Raw genomic sequence first — 5,018 nt, forward strand, 5'->3', positions numbered from 1 at the left:
CATCCAGTCTTTCCTGGTTTCTCAGAAGAACAGTAAAACAGAAAAACCATAAAGAATTATCTCTGAATAAATATTGAGAGGGAGCCCAGAGGCGTATAAAAGCGAGAAGCAGTGAGTAAAAAAGGCCCTTTTGCATTTATTTACTTTTCATCTCTTTAATTTCTTTACCAAACAATTGTCTTATCCTGTTAGTTACTGTTGTAACATCATGTTCTTTCTGGTAAATAGAAATTAGATTAATCACAACGCAATGATTTGTCCTCATAAGGGTTTTGGAGCCACGCTTTGGTTTTTTTGTTTCTATTTTCAACCCGAGGCACCCAAACTATATTAATAACTTATTAAATAACATAATTACATTATGGGCATGCGTGCATTTATATATGTGCGCACATCATCCTCTCTCCGATGGATTCGCCCTACAAATCAAGTTAATCACAGCATTGAAGGCAATAACGAGTACAGCGCGCTGCTCACCAAGCTAACCAGCCCATTAGCTGCTCTGCTCTCCTCCAAATTCCAAAACCTTACATTCATTAGTCAGTAATTCAGAGCAGAAAATGGAATCACTATCCTTGATGCGACATGAAAAACAAGAGAACCTCCCCCCTCTAAAGACCCAGCAGAAGAACACGCTGGAGAGAGAGGCAGCAGTGGAACTACAGCTGAAATAAAGGAGATACATGGTGTGATTCATGTCAGACCCTAGACCAGTGAGGCTTTGTGTACAATGAAGGACATCCAGGTGGTACAACGAATGAGGATATACATTTATTCTTTTCCCCCACATGATACAATCATGTACACGGGAAGAATGGAAAGCAGCTCTGCTCAGCCCTGTGGATCTGCTCCATAAACATCAATGTTTCATGAAAGCAATTGTGATATTACCAATTCCCATATTGTGATGGTGTGGTCTGCTGGGTGATTACTTTCTATAGGTTATTTCCTTCATATTTTCTCTCACTCTGACTCTCTTGTCTTGGTTCACCCCCCCCCCCCCCTCCCACTGTTGACAGATGTCTGCGTTTCCCCACATCCAGGACATCTCCAGAAGCCTGTAACAACCATCCCATCACACTCTCCCGCCCTCCCACCCATCACAATGCACACCACCCACCAATACCTGCACTGTGTCATCGTGTCTGTCAATCCAGTTCACCATTAACCTACTCCACCCAGTTCACCACTAACCTACTCCATCCAGTTCACCACTAACCTACTCCATCCAGTTCACCATTAACCTACTCCACCCAGTTCACCACTAACCTACTCCATCCAGTTCACCACTAACCTACTCCATCCAGTTCACCATTAACCTACTCCATCCAGTTCACCACTAACCTACTCCATCCAGTTCACCATTAACCTACTCCATCCAGTTCACCACTAACCTACTCCATCCAGTTCACCACTAACCTACTCCATCCAGTTCACCATTAACCTACTCCATCCAGTTCACCACTAACCTACTCCATCCAGTTCACCACTAACCTACTCCATCCAGTTCACCATTAACCTACTCCATCTCTCTCCACCTGGAGCTCTGCTCACTCTTCTGCTCTCTGTCCCCGGCCAGTGGAAGAGAGTAGGGACTAGGAGGTAGGAGAGGAGGGACTAGGACAAGAGGAGGGCCTAGGAGGAGAGGAGGGGCTAGGAGGAGAGGAGGGGCTAAAGGTCAATAAAACCATGGTAGGGTGTGGAGGCAGTGGTGGGGTACAGGAGGAGGAGGAGCAGTGGGGTACAGGAGGAGGTGCAGTGGGGTACAGGAGGAGGAGGAGCCGTGGGGTACAGGAGGAGGAGGAGCAGTGGGGTACAGGAGGAGGAGGAGCAGTGGGGTACAGGAGGAGGTGCAGTGGGGTACAGGAGGAGGAGGAGCAGTGGGGTACAGGAGGAGGAGGAGCAGTGGGGTACAGGAGGAGGAGGAGCAGTGGGGTACAGGAGGAGGAGGAGCAGTGGGGTACAGGAGGAGGAGGAGCAGTGGGGGACAGGAGGAGGAGGAGCAGTGGGGTACAGGAGGAGGAGCAGTGGGGTACAGGAGGAGGTGCAGTGGGGTACAGGAGGAGGAGGAGCAGTGGGGTACAGGAGGAGGAGGAGCCGTGGGGTACAGGAGGAGGAGGAGCAGTGGGGGACAGGAGGAGGAGGAGCAGTGGGGGACAGGAGGAGGTGCAGTGGGGTACAGGAGGAGGTGCAGTGGGGTACAGGAGGAGGTGCAGTGGGGTACAGGAGGAGGAGGAGCAGTGGGGTACAGGAGGAGGAGGAGCAGTGGGGGACAGGAGGAGGAGCAGTGGGGTACAGGAGGAGGAGGTGCCGTGGGGTACAGGAGGAGGAGGTGCCGTGGGGTACAGGAGGAGGAGGAGCAGTGGGGGACAGGAGGAGGAGGAGGTGCGTGGGGTACAGGAGGAGGAGGAGCAGTGGGGGACAGGAGGAGGAGGAGCAGTGGGGGACAGGAGGAGGAGGAGCAGTGGGGGACAGGAGGAGGTGCAGTGGGGTACAGGAGGAGGAGGAGCAGTGGGGTACAGGAGGAGGAGGAGGTGCGTGGGGTACAGGAGGAGGAGGAGCAGTGGGGTACAGGAGGAGGAGGAGCAGTGGGGGACAGGAGGAGGAGGAGCAGTGGGGGACAGGAGGAGGTGCAGTGGGGTACAGGAGGAGGAGGAGCAGTGGGGTACAGGAGGAGGAGGAGGTGCGTGGGGTACAGGAGGAGGAGGAGCAGTGGGGTACAGGAGGAGGAGGTGCGTGGGGTACAGGAGGAGGAGGAGCAGTGGGGTACAGGAGGAGGAGGAGGTGCGTGGGGTACAGGAGGAGGAGGAGCAGTGGGGTACAGGAGGAGGAGGAGCAGTGGGGTACAGGAGGAGGTGCTCCATCAGGACCACATGAGTTTCAGGGACTGCATTACCATGAGCCAGGGCCTCAGGTTATGCTAATTTCTTTCAATTAATCCAAATGAAATGCCAGCTAATGTGGTCAGCGTTGTGCGCTGGGAGCGGCGTGTACGACAAGGAGCTGTGAGTGATGGGCGGTGGCGCCCGCCGGGGGGGGGCCTGCAACAGGATATTGGACTGGAGGAATAAATAACGCTGATGGTGATAATTATCAGCATTCATGTCAACATAATGGTTATTATCCTCATCACCATCACCATCACGTGTGAACACTAAAGAGGGCTTTTTGGTTTTTTTACAGGGTAGAACGGAATCTTTAAACCTTTTAGAGCCATCTTCACATCACTGTCTGTGATCAAAGCCTAATGACATCAAACAAACACGTCCCTTGATGCTCCAACTGGCTGCCAGAGTTTCTCAGTGTTCTGTCGCTGTGCCCAAACGTCGCTGTGCATCAACAGTGGAATAAAGCCTGTACATATTCTTCTTCTATTGACATGGAAGTGAGCTGCCCAGAAGGAGAGAGGAGGAGAAGGAGAAGGAGAAAGAGAAGAGGAAGAACACTCTTGCCGTCACTCCTCTATTCTGCTTGACATTCAGGTAGCATAGCAACATGACAACATGCCCTTACAGCGTGGCGGGAGAATATAGATGCTTTCTGAAAAGGTTGACATGAGATGGAGAGAAAAGGGAGGGAGACAGGAATGTGAAGAGGACAGGAGGAAGAAGAGCAGATGTAGAAGAGTAGAGGGGGTGAGGGGTTAGAGAAAACGGAGTAGACAGAGTAAGTCAGAGAGAAGGAGAGGGGTAAAGCCCTGCATACATTAGCTTCTTTTGAACCTCGTCGGAAAATCCCATTTCAAATTTAAAACACCTTTTGCTTAGTGAAAACACCTTTACCAAGCTGCCATGGATATGGCTTGAAGGGAGGAGGCACAAAAAGACTGTGATATAACATGGATGAAAAGAAAATATACAAACACATCCTCTCAAATACAACCTACAACCCTCACATGCCACCAACACAACTCAAACCAAACACATGAAAAAATACACAAAACCATGAAGATCTATGTTTAGAGCTAGAGATATAAGAAATAGACATTGTCATAAACAAAGATTTAGAGGAGATTAGAGGAATAGATATTACTCAAATGCAAAGTCCACAGCGTCCTTGCAGTGGTTGGGGGAGGGCTGGCCGTGGCTGATACAATAAGCATGTTGTGTGTTGTAAGAGCTGCTGGGGGTGGGGGCTGCGAGATAGAGCACATAAAACATGAAGCGCTGGTCAGAGGGGTTATGCAAATACACCTCCCCCTCTCTCTCGCTCGCTTTTTGACTTCGGAGCTAAATTCATAATTCATAAAGATTAAAGATGAATTTCATATGAGGCCGCGTTCAATCCACCTCCATTAAAAAGGCCTCAAAGAGAGCCTTCCTCCGTCCTCATGATGAGAGGGAGGGGCCCCTGTCCTCATGGTGAGAGGGAGGGGCCCCTGTCCTCATGATGAGAGGGAGGGGCCCCTGTCCTCATGGTGAGAGGGAGGGGCCCCTGTCCTCGTGATGAGAGGGAGGGGCCCCTGTCCTCATGATGAGAGGGAGGGGCCCCTGTCCGTCCTCATGATGAGAGGGAGGGGCCCCTGTCCTCATGGTGAGAGGGAGGGGCCCCTGTCCTCATGGTGAGAGGGAGGGGCCCCTGTCCTCATGATGAGAGGGAGGGGCCCCTGTCCTCATGGTGAGAGGGAGGGGCCCCTGTCCTCATGGTGAGAGGGAGGGGCCCCTGTCCTCATGATGAGAGGGAGGGGCCCCTGTCCTCATGATGAGAGGGAGGGGCCCCTGTCCTCATGATGAGAGGACGGGGCCCCTGTCCTCATGGTGAGAGGGAGGGGCCCCTGTCCTCATGGTGAGAGGGAGGGGCCCCTGTCCTCATGGTGAGAGGGAGGGGCCCCTGTCCGTCCTCATGATGAGAGGACGGGGCCCCTGTCCTCATGATGAGAGGGTGGGGCCCCTGTCCTCATGATGAGAGGACGGGGCCCCTGTCCTCATGGTGAGAGGGAGGGGCCCCTGTCCTCATGGTGAGAGGGAGGGGCCCCTGTCCTCATGGTGAGAGGGAGGGGCCCCTGTCCGTCCTCATGA

Source organism: Micromesistius poutassou (genome assembly GCF_964030765.1).
Source record: "Micromesistius poutassou genome assembly, chromosome: 15".
In the NCBI taxonomy this organism is placed as follows: Eukaryota; Metazoa; Chordata; class Actinopteri; order Gadiformes; family Gadidae; genus Micromesistius; species Micromesistius poutassou.